We start from the raw sequence: 16,472 nt of genomic DNA, 5'->3' as shown, positions 1-16,472 counted from the left end.
GATGCTTTCTAAATCTGATAATTGTACCAACACCCAACACTTCCTCTGACAGCTCATTTCATACACGCACCACCCTCTGCTTGAAATAGTTGCCCCTTAGGTCCCTTTTAAATCCTTCCCTTCTCACCTTTAACCCAATGCTGTCTAGTTTTGGTGTACTCCACCTGGGAGAAAGAACTGGTCTGTTTACCATATCCATGCCACTTATGATTTTATAAACCTCTATAAGGTCACTCCTCAGCCTCCGACATCCCAGGGAAAATCACCCCAGCTTATTCAGCCTCTCCCTATAGCTCAAACCCTCCAATCCTGGCAACATCCTTGTTAATTTTTTTTTCCTATTCATTTGTGGGATGAGCTTGGGCCAGCATTTCTCGCCCATCCATAGTTGCCCTTGAGAAGGTGGTGGTGAGCTGCCCTCTTGATCTGCTGCAGTCCTGCAGTGGGTTGACCCACAATGCCATTAGGGAGGGAATTCCAGGATTTTGACCCAGCGACAGTGACGGGATGGCGATATATTTCCACGCCAGGATAGTGAGTCACTTGGAGGGGAACTTGGGTGTGGTGGGGTTCCCATATGTCTACTGCTCTTGTCCTTCTAAATGGAAGTGGTCGTGGGTTTGGAAGGCGCTGGCTGAAAGGTCTTTAGTGAATTTCTGCAGTGTATCTGGTAGAGAGTACACACTGCTGATACGAAGCGTTGGTGGTGGAGGGAGTGGATGCTTGTAGATGTAGTGCCAATCAGGCTGCTTTGCTCTGGATGGTGTCAGGCTTCGAGTGTTGTTGGGGCTGCAGTCATCCAGGCAAGTGGGGAGTATTCCATCACGTTTGACTTGTTCTTTGTAAGTGGTGTCAGGCGTTTGGGAGTCAGGAGGTGAGTTACTCACCACAGTATTCTGCGCTTCTGACCTGCCCGTGTAGCCACTATGTTAATATGATGAGTCTACTTGAGTTACTGGTCAATGATAACCCCCAGGATGTTGATAGTGGGGGATTTGGTGATGGTAACACCATTGAATGTCAAGGGGGTGGTAGTTGGGTTGTCTCTTATTGGTAATGGTCATAGCCTGGCTTTTGTGAGGCATGAATATTTCTTGCCACTTGTCAGCCTAAGCCTGGATATTGTCCAGATCTTGTTGCATGCGAACACTGACTGCTTCAGGACCTGAGGAGTCACGAATGGTACTGAACATTGTGCAATTGTTGGTGAACATCTTCCCTTTGACCTTTTGATGGAGTGAAGGCCATTAATGAAGCAGCTGAAGGTAGTTGGGCCGAGGCCACTACCCTGAAGAACTCCTGCAGAGATATCCTGGAGCTGGGGATGGTTGCCCTCCAACAACCACGGCTATCTTTCTATGTGTCGGGTATGAGTCCAGCCGCTGGAGAGTTTGCCCCCGATAGCCATTGATTCAAGTTTTGCCAGGGCTCCTTGAAGTCACACTCGGTCGAATGCGGCCTTGATATCCAGGACTGTCACTCTCACTTTACCTCTGTAATTTAACTCTTTTGTCCATGTTTGAACCAATGCTGTTGAGGTCAGGAGCTGAGTGGCCCCGGCAGAACCCAAACTCTGCATCACTCAGCAGGTTATTGCTGAGCAGGTGCTACTTGGTAGCACTGTTGATGACACCTTCTATCACTTTATTGATCATTTTTCTGAACCTTTTCAAGTTTCACAATGTCCTTTCTATTGCAGGGAGACGAGAATTGCACAAAGTCCTGCACTGCAACATGACCTCCCAACTCCTATGCTGGATGCAAGCATACTAAACACCTTCTTCATTATCCTATCTACCTGCGACTCCACTTTTAAGAAACAATGAACCTGGACTCCAAGATATCATGGTGTAGAGCTGAATGACCACAGCAGGCCAAGCAGCGTCAGAGGAGCAGGAAGGCTGACATTTCGGGCCTAGACCCTTTTTCAGACTCCAAAGTCTCTTTATTCAGCAATACTGCCCGGGACCTTACTGTTGAGTATGTAAGTCCTGCCTTGATTTGCCTTTCCAAAATGCAGCATCTCGCATTTATCTCAATTAAACACCACCTGCCACTCAGCCCATTGGCCATTCTGATCAAGATGCTCGTTGGAACTAGAGCAATGTTGCAGCAACGATCTGAGAATAGCAGAAAATTTGAAGCTTAAAAACAACTAACTATTGGGATAACTATAGGACTTCTTTAGGGGAAGGAAAAAACAATAACAAAGGTAGATGTATTATTATTATTACTTTTTAAAATATATTTTAATGACATAAGTACAATGGCTGGAACCAGTGTTAATTTGACATTGGCAAATATGACGCCAATGAAACAAAAAAGAAATCAAACTAATATTTAACGAATCATCCATGTTTCCATTAATTTCAGCAAAAGTAATTCTGATCATCATGGTACAACTCTCTCACCAGTTGGGGGCAGATTACAATTCATCAGCCATTTTGTTTCGGGCTGAACTGTTGTCTTTCAACACTGCCTTCGAATGTTCATTATTATTGTGAAAAATATTGATGCATCTAATCTGATTAAAAAGTAACTGTAGACTGCTAAAAATTGCCACAAGGTCTGAGGGCACAGCTGTAGGTTTTATGCACAGAGTTGGGTGGATTTTCTGAGGACTGCCAATCACATGTATGTTGCCATTCCACTCCTTTGATGATGAAATGATTGGGCTTTACATTTCTGACAGGCGACTCCAATCAGGGCTCCTTCAGAAATGTGGAGCTCTACCTCCGTCTGACAGGCCTCTCGCAAAGTGTAACAGTTTTCTCAAGGAGGGTTGTTGGATTCCAAACGTTTACTCTGTTTTGTCCCCACAGATGCTGCCAGACCCATGGAGTTTCTCTAGAAATTTCTGTTTTCATTTGTTATGAATTTTCAGATCGGTCAGTTACTGTGTTCCATGATCTGAATTTCTGGCCTTGCATAGAGCCATTTTCACAGCTCCTATGAAAGGGTGTATGGGTAAGGTCTGAGTTTAGGGTACCAGGAGGAATGGGTGCCAAGTAGATAGAGTGCCAGGTGCAAGGTGATGAGGAGGGCCAGGTAAGTGATGGGGTGTTTTGGGCTCTCAGATGGGTCTAATGGAAGTGGAGGGAGGTTGGGTTGTTGAGTGGTGGCTTGGGGGTGGTAGAGGAGAGACGATGATGGTCTCCAGCTCTGAGGATGAGCTGGGACTGATTTGGGTCTGGAGCAGGGATGGCAGTTTGTGGGTGGGGGGAGTGCATTGAGGGTGTTTGAGGGAGTTAGGGGGAATCTAACAGTTGGGGAGGGAGTCTTGGATACCATTTTGGTTTCCTAGGGTTAATTGGAGGGGTGCTGTGAGTTCAGGTCTGGGGAGTAGGGCTGTTAGTTTCAGTGGGGTGTGGTTGTTGGGTCTCAGTGTGAGGGTGTGTTGGGGGGGGTGGAAAGAGGGCAGGTGTCAGGTCCTGGGCTGACCAGAGCTGAAGGTGGTTGGCACATTGGGTCCTAATAGGGGTTGTTGTGTCCCTGGCAGGTCCAGGTGCTGGGGAAAGGAGTTCCGATCCTGGTGTGTGGTGGGGTGAGGGGTATGGGATTATCACATCAGGGTCTGGGGAGGACGGATTTTAAATGGTCTGGGATGGTGTAATCAGGGATGCAAAAGATACATTGGGGTCATCTGATGGCCAGCTAATAATTTTAGAAGCATAGATGATAGTCACACAGGGGGATCCTGAAAAGTTTCCGAGCATAATAGACTGAAGGAATTGTCTGGGAAATTGAGGATTCTGTTGTTTAATTCCCTTCTGCCCAAAACCCCGCCTAAAGCATCTATTTCAATCGCAGAGTTCCGCTGCTGTTAAGTTACCAGTTATTCAGGAAAAGTTAGACTTCTAAGAGCTAGGCCTGGCCATATTAAACCTGTCTGACTTTAAGGCTCGGTTTCTATTTTAGGTCTGCAAGAATTACCACTGAGAACCAAACACTGTAATAACCCTCCATGCCAAAAGGCGGTTGGACTGTACGCCTTTACTTCAGGAAATATGGTAACAATCTTCAAAGTCATTTCCTGACAGAAACTCTCTTTCTATGTGCCTCTCAACCTTCTCAAATGAAGATAACAGAAATATGAACAAATACTGCAATTATTATCCGTCAGCAAATTTCAGGGACTATGAAAACACCTCACAGCATTAAACTGGGTTTTTTTTGTAAGGCTAGCCTCATAAATCATTCTCAGAAGGCCATGGGGATGGAAATCAAAGGCAAAGTGCACTTTTGATTTTGATAGTTCTGAAAAACAGTTTGTATATGTAGACAGACAAAAGGGGAAATTGTTCCATCAACATGTATGTGAAAGTATCAAAGCAGGAAAAACATGAAAAGACATAACAAACATCAGCTTTTTTGCCATTTGAACCTGTTGCCAACATAAACAGGTAGTTGTTTGGACATAAAACCTGTATTTTAATTTTTGCTGCTATTTCCTGACGTTTATAAATTCATTTCTTTTTTGACATTAAAAAAAACCATCAAAAATTGCAATAAAAGTAGCCACAGGGAAGTAAGTTTAAAACACCCCTCTGGTGCTTGTTTCCAGAATGTGTTGAATATATGGACCAATATTTAGCAGGGACACCAGGGATCTCCACAACATTCCCCCACCATTCCTCCAACCCCCAACCCCTCACATCCCCCATAACCTCCCATTTGATCAAAGGACTCTCTCTACTTCTGAACCCACCTCCAGATGCGGGAAATAAATTCTGCCTCGACCTAACACACACAGTCATGACATCTCTATGGGTCTGTATCTCTTCGTATCCCTTCTAAATGCTCCAAATTTGTTCCTGCAGGCAATGATTCATGCTGAGGCTGGGATTTATGGGCACCCAACAGCAAAGTGGCAATTATTCTCGTGTGATTGTGCTGTCAGGCTGTCTGACTGCAGGGGGCATCACAGCTGAGACTATTGTTGTCCTCACCCGATGCGTACACAACTTGATGCTGTGACTGTAGGAATGTGACCAAGAGTAGGAATTCAAGGCCATTGTGTTTGATACAACTGGAAAGAAAATACCGCCCCATTTCCAGCTCCTTACTGACTTCAGGATGTCGCAAATTTTTTTTCTTTTTACACTGAATGAAGGTGTGTCCGTGCTGGTTTAGTTGACTCATTTCTACATTTAATCAATGAGCTTTGGTAACATATCATCTGTGACACCTAAGATGTCATGGATATATTCGACAGATATTCATGGCTGGCTGTATCTTTGATAGGAGGCAGGTACTGAGGAATTTATTCTAATATCATTTGGACAAAGTTGATCTGGTGATTACTCTGTGATAATGGGAACTGCAGATGCTGGAGAATCCAAGATAATAAAATGTGAGGCTGATGAACACAGCAGGCCCAGCAGCATTTCAGGAGCACAAAAGCTGATGTTTCAGGCCATGAACCCATGAACCAGCACTGGAAGTCTTGGCTTTTTCAAGGGCACTTATCTTTTCTAAGGCCATTTGAATGTTTAAAATGCCAACTGGCTATGAAATAACACAAGATTGAAATTGTGCATGATCTGTTCTCAGTAAAGACAGCATGGTGCAGAATGCATGAGAAATGTACCTGTTGTCTTTTGGAGTGATTGCCTTTAAATTACATTCTGCTATAATGACACAGAGAGAGAGGAGCTGGAAATTTACATTTACGTTTTCCCCATTTCACAACTCCCTACCACTCCAACCACCACCACAGCTGGAAATTCAATGGTGAACCTACATCCATGCAGCTGAGATGCTCAAGCTGATTTTACAGTGTTCGGGTTATTAATCAGCTGAGAGAAAGGCACACCTTCCCCTGTTGCCATTTTGGAGGAAGTCCCACAGCGAGACCTCCTCGTCATTCTGACAGCCACAATTTTTCAATCCCTGCAGCGCCACTGGATGCTGTGGCCAGTGCCTGTACTGCAGCTAGCATCCTTCTGAAGAATGTCACTGGATGCACATAACAAGCTGAATGAGGTGATGAGGGAGGTCGGGGGAAATTGGGAGGAGGTGGCCTGTGCTTGGAGTAGATGCTGCTGAGGTCAAAACAGGTACAGATGGGGAGCACTGTGGAGTGGCCTCAATTGGGCACAGATGCCATAAACAAGTGGGGCACCCTCATGTCCATTGCAAAGCTGCCAGTGTTCACCTGGCCTCACCACAATGGCATGGGCACTGTCTTGTGCAGGTCAAACACCAGCAGTTCCAGTGAGTCTCAAAAGTGACCAATTAGCTGATAATTGGTCTTTTAGAGGTCTCAATTGTTCCAAGTGAAATGGCTGATCTGATGGGTGCTGGTTAATTATACACTGGAGGTGGCTTTATGACTCAACTGCACCACCCAATCCAGGCTGGTTGGCAAGGAATAGTCAGGGGATTGGTGTTGGGAATCTAAAACTCCAGTCATGTGATGTTCCACATCAGGCTCCTATTGTGTTCTCCACAGATCCTAGTCCTGTGCCACCAGGAAGCTGAAACTCTTTCAAACGGGGAAGGAAGGTTTGCTGACTTGTTCTGAATCAATTTCTGAGCTCAGGCAATAATGTGCTTCTGCAGATTAATGCAAAACTCCCACAGAAGTGACAGCACAAAAAAAACTTAACTTCTGATGCCAACGAGTAGCCATATTTCAACCAAAAGATTGTCATTAACGCTGTCTTCATGCAGTTTCTGATCGCTGTGCACCATGTTAACTGTGCTTCTCTTTTTCAACAAGCTTAATTCTTTCATGTGTCCCATGGGGCTTTATATTTTTATCTGTTTGATAATTTTAGTAAGGGGTTTGTAATGCAAATAGAAAGTACTGATACACTATTTATCCAAGCTCAGCAAAGATTTCTGGATTTGTACAGCTCCGGCATTGGGTTAACAAGCATTAGTGAAAGGCAAGGGTGTAAGAGAAATAGTCTTATGTGGTCCGAATTCAGGTATTAGTGGTGAACACATCAACTGTTCAAGTTAAAGTGAATACTTCAGTCTAGGTCGACCCTGCAGTGGCCTTGACTTTAGCCCATTCCTCCCATTGGAACTGGAGAGCGAGCAGATTGAATTAGAAAATGTCAACTAACCTCATTGTTCCAGCCAAAACCAGCGGCAGACTTTTTAACCCTGGGACTTTGCCGGTGTGTGAAAGCTTGGAGACAATGCAGACTAACCAGAAAGCACATATCAAGCCCCCCAACTTTGGAAAGGTGATGAGTTTATTTATGAACAGATGATTGAACAATAGTTATTCCACACCCAAGTATTGAACAATACCCAATTGATAATAAAATGTGAGGCTGGATGAACACAGCAGGCCAAGCAGCATCTCAGGAGCACAAAAGCTGACGTTTCGGGCCTAGACCCTTCATCGGAGAGGGAACTGGAATAAATAGGGAGAGAGGGGGAGGCGGACCGAAGATGGAGAGAAAAGAAGATAGGTGGAGAGAGTATAGGTGGGGAGGTAGGGAGGGGATAGGTCAGTCCAGGGAAGACGGACAGGTCAAGGAGGTGGGATGAGGTTAGTAGGTAGATGAGGGTGCGGCTTGGAGTGGGAGGAAGGGATGGGTGAGAGGAAGAACCGGTTAGGGAGGCAGAGACAGGTTGGACTGGTTTTGGGATGCAGTGGGTGGGGCGGGAAGAGCTGGGCTGGTTGTGTGGTGCAGTGGGGGGAGGGTACGAACTGGGCTGGTTTAGGGATGCTGTAGGGGAAGGGGAGATTTTGAAACTGGTGAAGTCCACATTGATACCATTAGGCTGCAGGGTTCCCAGGCGGAATATGAGTTGCTGTTCCTGCAACCTTCGGGTGGCATCATTGTGGCAGTGCAGGAGGCCCATGATGGACATGTCATCTAGAGAATGGGAGGGGGAGTGGAAATGGTTTGCGACTGGGAGGTGCAGTTGTTTGTTGCGAACTGAGCGGAGGTGTTCTGCAAAGCGGTCTCCAAGCCTCCGCTTGGTTACCCCAATGTAGAGGAAGTCACACCGGGTACAGTGGATGCAGTATACCACATTGGCAGATGTGCAGGTGAACCTCTGCTTAATGTGGAATGTCATCTTGGGGCCTGGGATAGGGGTGAGGGAGGAGGTGTGGGGGCAAGTGTAGCATTTCCTGCGGTTGCAGGGGAAGGTGCCGGGTGTGGTGGGGTTGGAGGGCAGTGTGGAGCGAACAAGGGAGTCACGGAGAGAGTGGTCTTTCCGGAAAGCAGACAGGGGTGGGGATGGAAAAATGTCTTGGGTGGTGGTGTCGGATTGTAAATGGCGGAAGTGTCGGAGGATGATGCGTTGTATCCGGAGGTTGGTAGGGTGGTGTGTGAGAATGAGGGGGATCCTCTTTGGGCGGTTGTGGTGGGGGCGGGGTGTGAGGGATGTGTTGCGGGAAATACGGGAGATGCGGTCAAGGGCGTTCTCGATCACTGTGGGGGGAAAGTTGCGGTTCTTGGAGAACTTGGACATCTGGGATGTGCGGGAGTGGAATGTCTTATCGTGGGAGCAGATGTGGCTGAGGCGGAGGAATTGCCTCAACCGCCTCAACCTCTCCACCCCTCTCACCCACTCCAACCTCTCCCCTGCAGAACGGGCAGCCCTCTGCACCCACCGCTCCAACCCCAACCTCACCATCAAACCCGCAGACAAGGGTGGCGCAGTGGTAGTATGGCGCACTGACCTCTACATCGCTGAGGCCAGACGCCAACTCTCCGACACCACCTCCTACCGCCCCCTCGATCATGACCCCATACCCGAGCACCAAACCATCATCTCCAACACCATTCATGACCTCATCACCTCAGGGGATCTCCCACCCACAGCCTCCAACCTCATTGTTCCCCAACCCTGCACAGCCCGTTTCTATCTCCTTCCCAAAATCCACAAACCTGCCTGCCCTGGTCGACCCATCGTCTCAGCCTGCTCCTGCCCCACCGAACTCATCTCCACCTATCTGGACTCCATTTTCTCCCATTTGGTCCAGGAACTCCCCACCTACGTCCGTGACACCACCCACGCCCTCCACCTCCTCCAGGGCTTCCAATTCCCTGTCCCCCAACACCTCATCTTCACCATGGACGTCCAGTCCCTATACACCTGCATTCCGCATGCAGATGGCCTCACGGCCGTCCGCTTCTTCCTGTCCCGCAGGCCCGACCAGCCCCCCTCCACCGACACCCTCATCCGCCTAGCTGAACTCGTCCTCACCCTCAACAACTTCTCTTTTGACTCCTCCTACTTTCTACAGACTATGGGGGTGGCCATGGGCACCCGCATGGGCCCCAGCTATGCCTGCCTCTTTGTAGGTTACGTGGAACAGTCCCTCTTCTGCACCTACACAGGCCCCAAACCCCACCTCTTCCTCCGGTACATTGATGACTGTATCGGCCCCGCCTCTTGCTCCCCAGAGGAGCTCGAACAGTTCATCCACTTCACCAACACCTTCCACCCCAACCTTCAGTTCACCTGGGCCATCTCCAGCACATCCCTCACCTTCCTGGACCTTTCAGTCTCCATCTCAGGCAACCAGCTTGTAACTGAAGTCCATTTCAAGCCCACCGACTCCGACAGCTACCTAGAATACACCTCCTCCCACCCACCCTCCTGCAAAAATTCCATCCCCTATTCCCAATTCCTCCGCCTCCGCCGCATCTGCTCCCACGATAAGACATTCCACTCCCGCACATCCCAGATGTCCATGTTCTTCAAGGACCGCAACTTTCCTCCCACAGTGATCGAGAACGCCCTTGACCGCGTCTCCCGTATTTCCTGCAACACATCCCTCACACCCTGCCCCCGCCACAACCGCCCAAAGAGGATCCCCCTCGTTCTCACACACCACCCTACCAACCTCCGGATACAACGCATCATCCTCCGACACTTCCGCCATTTACAATCCGACCCCACCACCCAAGACATTTTTCCATCCCCACCCCTGTCTGCCTTCCGGAGAGACCACTCTCTCCGTGACTCCATTGTTCGCTCCACATTGCCCTCCAACCCCACCACACCCGGCACCTTCCCCTGCAACCGCAGGAAATGCTACACTTGCCCCCACACCTCCTCCCTCACCCCTATCCCAGGCCCCAAGATGACATTCCACATTAAGCAGAGGTTCACCTGCACATCTGCCAATGTGGTATACTGCATCCACTGTACCCGGTGTGACTTCCTCTACATTGGGGAAACCAAGCGGAGGCTTGGAGACCGCTTTGCAGAACACCTCCGCTCAGTTCGCTACAAACAACTGCACCTCCCAGTCGCAAACCATTTCCACGCCCCCTCCCATTCTCTAGATGGCATGTCCATCATGGGCCTCCTGCAGTGCCACAATGATGCCACCCGCAGGTTGCAGGAACAGCAACTCATATTCCGCCTGGGAACCCTGCAGCCTAATGGTATCAAAGTGGACTTCACCAGTTTCAAAATCTCCCCTTCCCCTACAGCATCCCTAAACCAGCCCAGTTCGTCCCCTCCCCCCACTGCACCACACAACCAGCCCAGCTCTTCCCCCCCACCCACTGCATCCCAAAACCAGTCCAACCTGTCTCTGCCTCCCTAACCGGTTCTTCCTCTCACCCATCCCTTCCTCCCACCCCAAGCCACAACCCCATGTACCTACTAACCTCATCCCACCTCCTTGACCTGTCCGTCTACCCTGGACTGACCTATCCCCTCCCTACCTCCCCACCTATACTCTCTCCACCTATCTTCTTTTCTCTCCATCTTTGGCCTGCCTCCCCCTCTCTCCCTATTTATTCTAGTTCCCTCTCCCCATTCCCCTCTCTGATGAAGGGTCTAGGCCCGAAACGTCAGCTTTTGTGCTCCTGAGATGCTGCTTGGCCTGCTGTGTTCATCCAGCCTCACATTTTATCATCTTGGAATTCTCCAGCATCTGCAGTTCCCATTATCTCTAATACCCAATTGACACAGGTTTCCTCACTGTACTACTGTCCGTCATATCTTTAGGGACCATTGGCACCCCAAGGGCTGGGGGTGCATAGCACCCTGGATAATGGAGTTTTGTTTTGGTTTTGTAATGATTGGAACCAGCTGGATCTTGTTGACTATGAGGTCTTTGGCCCAGATTACCAATCTTAATCAATCAGGAAAGTCCTGGCTGACCAATGTAAATAGGAGATTTGGGATCTCCTCAGTCTAGGGGACTAACTCCAAGTTGTGTACAAGTAAATAAAGGGTGGAGGAACAAATTACTGCAGATGCTGGAAACAACCAGTACAGGAGATTACAGTGGGTCTGATTTGAAACATTAGCTTGCTTCCCTCACCTTGAATGCTGTGATCTCCAGTGTTGGTTGCTTTCAGTGAACAAGGGGTGACTTGTTGGCAGGATACTGGCCTTGTTGTGGTTATTTCAGTGAAAGATGGAGAAAACACTGTGCCTGAAGAACATTTGCTTACAACTATCATATTGGAGTAGTGGAAGCATTTCTGGCATTATGCCTTTAATCTGGGAAGCTTGACTCATTTGAACCTGCTGTTGAAGACTGGGCCCATTATGTGCAAAAAAACAATTTTTTTTTTCTCTGGGCAAAAGACATTGTGGCAGATGAAAAACAAAGCAATAAATGTTTGGGACCTGTGGCCTTTTCAGTTGCAAAGGGCTTAACTTACTCATAGGCACCAAAACCTTCCAAGAGTTGGTTAAGAAATATGCTGATCCCAAACCTCCTTTTATTACTGAGATGCTATTGGTTTTATCTGGCTGTAAGAGAACTAGGGGAGTCATTTTGTGATTTTTTTTTCGACAAGGTTGAGAACTGGCTGAGGCATATGATTTTTGGGTTAACTCTGAATGAGATGCTGAGAAACCACTTGGTATGTGGGATTAATGATGAAGCCATGCAGAAGCACCTACTAACCGAAGACCAACTGAAATTCAAACTGGCACTACAACTGGTTGTGTCATTAGAAAATGCAGAAAGTGCAGCACAGGGGCTACAGGGCAACACAATGGAAGTGAACACACTTGTCTGACTGAGCTTGGGGAACACCACTGGAGTGTGGGCAATCACAGAGCCTCACGAAGTGCATGTCCTGAGCTGAGGGACCCTAGGCTAGTCCACAGCCGTACCCCATAACAAAACTGTACCTCAGCCAAGTAGCAAACAAGATCTTCAGGATCTGAAGGCAAGCCATTGTAGTTGCTGCCAGTATGAGGACTCAAGACAGCAAGAGAGTTCTACAAGGCCTGACTTGAGTAAGACAACTTGTCGGCTGGTGCCCAGCAGAGTGCACACCCTGGGAAGTTCCCTTACATCTGGGTTGGAACAATTAAATTGCTTAGCAACTTCCAAAGCAAACTGATTAAAATTAATGTTTGGTTAAATGGCCACCCAGTTCCCATGGAGGTTGATACCAGTGCAGCTCTATCTGTGGTTGCGGAAGCTATCTTTAACAAGATTTGCTTAAATTTATGCAAGACCGCAGCCAGACAGAACATACACTGGGGAACGGACGCAAATTTAAGGGAATGACTTTGGTTCTGGTCTCCTATGAGAAGCAGTTGGTGCAGTTACCAATGATGGCAGTAAAAGACTTGGGTCCAAGCCTATTCAGCTGGAATTGGTTGAGAAAGATTGACATAGATTGGCTCAACATTTTTTAGTCAGAAAATGGCTGCCTCAGTGAAGTCCTAGTGAAATTCCCAGGAGATTTTCAACAGGGGATGGGGGCAATCAAACAGGCCAAAGCCACTTTACATGTTGACCAGAAAGCAATTCTGAGATTTTTGCAAGGTCTACCCAGTGCCATTTACCTTATGGGCAAAAGTGAAAGTGGGAATGAAGAGGCTGGAGAGCAAAGGAATCATCAAACCTGGGCAGTACAGTCATATCAATTGGGAAGCCTCACAGCTCAGTTCACCTTTTGTGGGGATTCTGAGCAAACAGTAAACCCACTTCTTGCAGCTAGATAAATACCCAATCCCTCGCATTGAGGAATTGTATGCAAATTTTGGGGTGTGGGGTGGTGGGCTGTCCTTTATGAAGCTGGACATAATCCATGCCTACCTGCAATTGTGGCTGGATGAGGAGTCCTACCAGTATGCTGCAATTAATACCCTTAAGGCTTTATATATCAATATACTAGACTGCTATTTGGAGTATCATCAGCCTACACTCTTTGCCAGCAGACCATGGAGAACATTTTACAAGCGTTACCCCAGGGTGCCATTTATTTCAATGATGTACTAATAACAGGGAAGACCAATAACGGGCACTTTGAGAACTTCGACATAGAGCTTAAATGTTTCTCCTGGGGGGGGTGGGACACTTGCTTTAGAAGAAACAAAATTGTGTTCCAGGCACACAATGACTAACTTGGGGTACAGAGTTGAGAAACTGGGTTACACCAGTTTGTGGATAAAGTGAGGATGATCAAATGAGACCGGCTCCCATGTCCATGCCAGAGCTTGGTCTTTCCTTGGGTTAGTGACTTATTACAGAAAGTTCATACATAACCTGCCCTCCATCTTGGGACCTGCTATTGAAAAAGGGTCAGCCTTGAAAATGGTCACAAAGCCAAGATGTAGCGTTCAGGGAACTGAAAACATGGCTATAGTCATCTAAGGTGTTGGCCTATTACAATCCAAAGCGAGAGGTAGTACAGACATGTGATGCCTCCCCACACGGGGCAGTGTTGGCTCACTGGTGGCCCAATAGAGAGGAACACCTGAGAGCATATGCTTCCTGGGCTTTGGCTAATGCTGACCACAAATATGCCTAGACAGGAATGTTTGGCCCGAGGAAGTTCAGCCAGTACTTTTATGTCAGAAATTTGTCTAGTAACAGATCACAAGCCCTTGCTAGGGCTACTGAAGGAAGACAAGGCAGTGCCACCCTTATCTTCCAGCAAATTCAGCATTGGGCATTGATTCTCAGCACATACAAGTACAAATTAGAGCATAGCCCAGGATGCCAAATGGCTAATGTGCTTGCCTTGAGCCACCTCCCACTGGCAGATACAGGTTGTGCCTCCCCTGGAACAGCCCATTTTGGTTTTAAACTTCCTGTCACTACTGACAATATCTGTCTGCAGGCATAAAATTGTCCTGTCCTAGTGAAACTGAAACAGCTGGTGGTAATGGGGGAAACAGAAGGGCCATTCCAACCAGGATTGAAACCTTTCTGGACACGGCAAGACTAGATCACCGTATTACTATGGAGAGCAAGGGTGATGCTCCAGAGTAAAGGTCACCACTGGCTGAAATCCACCAGGGTCATCCAGAGGTTTTGAAGATGCTAGCAAGTAGCTTTCTGGTGGCTGGGGCCATACGCTGACATAGCTGTATTGGTGGGGCAACACAAAGTGCCAACAAGGACAGAAATTGGCTCCATATTTGTGGAAACTGTAGACTCGTTTGTTGGTCCTTTCTTGGATTCAACGTTCCTGATTGTTGTGGGCGCCCATTCAAAGTGGTCAAAGTTTATTCAGCAAACTCAGGGATGGCGATTGGGAAACTGAGCATCAATCATGATACATGGACTCCCGGAAGTATCAGTGACAGATTATGGGGTGTCATTTACCAGTCGAGAATTCGAATACTTCCTAAAGCCAAACGGCATTCGGCACGTAAGGACAATTCCACAGCATCCATCGTCCAACGGTCTAGTGGAAGAGCGGTTCAAACACTGAAGGCAGGTTTAAAGAAGCAGCCTACAGTGTCATTTGATAGCAAACTGTCCCAGTTCCCATTCAATTCTAGGATCACCCCACACACAACTACAGGCACAGCTCCAGCAGAGTTGCTGATGGGGAGAAGATTCTGCACCAGGTTAAATTTAATATTTCCAGACCGCAGCGGTGGGGGGGGGGGGGTGAAATGACAGCAAGAGTGCCAATGCTGGTCAAATGCTGTCTCTAAGCAAGAGAAATAGTTTAATTCAGGCGAAGAAGTTTGGTTCTGGAACCATGGAAATGGCCCTGTATGGATACAAGATGCGGTTGCCATAAGGTCATGTCCTGTGACTTGCAAAGTTTGCGTAGGTGCTACAGTCCTGAACAGCCTGAAAGCTGTTACCTCGTAAATGGGGCAGGAACAAAACATACCTGGTCTCTCAGAATAGCCAGAAGGCCTGACAGAACCAGTCAGTTCTTTCCCATGCCCATGTTGAGGAAACGTCAGATTCCGAGATGGATGCAGGCTTGATACTGTTACCTTCAGAAGAAGGGGAGGAAACTTTCCTGAGATGCTCGGGACACAAGAGATGGACTATGGTCCAGTATATGCTGCCTGTGTCAGAGTCCAAGTCAGAGGAACATAAAGGCTACAAGAGAAAGCCAGATCTACATCCCTACACTTAAGAGGGGAGGGATGTAGTGATTGGAACCAGCTGGATCTTGATGACTGCGAGGTCCCTGATTGGGGTTGTTAACCTGGGCCAATCAGGAAAGTCCTGGCCGACCAATATAAACAGATTTGGAATCTACTCAGTTCAGGGACAGACTCCAAGCTGGCTGGGTCATAGCCAGTGTGCGACGCCGGACGCGTCCAACTTGATCAGTGCTCTCTTTAAGAGTAGAAGCTGCTTCACCAGAATTAGATCTCCCCATGGTCAGACTTCTGGCTGCTTGGATGTTGACATGATTCAACTCCAGGCAGTTTCTTCAACTTCTTTTTTGTAAAGCGTATCTCAGCCCAGCTATCAGCCATTGTACAAAATTGAGAGGGTGGCTAGAGACTGAGTGGAGTTTTGGAGATGTAGTCACTCCTAAGGTTTGGGTGAATAGATGGGTGACCACTAGAAAAGGCAGGCAGTCAGTGCAGGGGACTATTTGGGGACTAGTTCCATCTCTAACAAGAATACTTTTGGGGGCACTGTGACTTATTAGGGGATGGCAACAACAATAGCCAGATGGATGGTGCCACAATGGCTCTGTTGTGCTGCAGGGACCATCAAAGGCAAGCAGTGGTAATTGGAGACTTGATAGGCAGCAGCACAGAGGCATTTCTGTGGCTGTAGGTAAGACTCCAGGGTGGTGTATTACTTCCCTAGTACCGGGTCAAGGATGTCTGAGCAGCATAAGACCTTCTCAGAAGGGATGGTAAGCAGTCCGAGGCAGTGGTACATGTTGGTACCTAAGATATAGGCAGGAAGAGCAACGAGATCCTGCAAAGGAATTAGGTTGGAACTTGAAAAGCAGGACCTCCTAGTGATGTAATCTCAGGATTACTCCATGTGTAATATGCCAATGAGATTAGGAATAGAAGATAATGTAGTTAAATATGTGGCTAACAGGTTGGTGTAGGAGAGAAGACTTAAGGTAGGTGGATCATTGGGGTTCCAGCTGTACAATAAGTATAGGTTACATCAAAACTGGAGGGAGACCAATATCTTGCCAGGGATGTTTTCTAGTGCCACTCCAGAGGGTTTAAACTAGTGTGGCAGGGGGTTGGGAACCAGAGAGTAGGTCAGGAAGTAAAATGACTGTGGAGGAGTCAGACTAAAGTCAGTAAGAGTCGGAAGACGAATAGAC

The sequence above is a fragment of the Stegostoma tigrinum genome, chromosome 30 (assembly GCF_030684315.1).
Source record: "Stegostoma tigrinum isolate sSteTig4 chromosome 30, sSteTig4.hap1, whole genome shotgun sequence".
Taxonomy (NCBI): Eukaryota; Metazoa; Chordata; class Chondrichthyes; order Orectolobiformes; family Stegostomatidae; genus Stegostoma; species Stegostoma tigrinum.
This window is presented reverse-complemented; position numbering follows the sequence as displayed.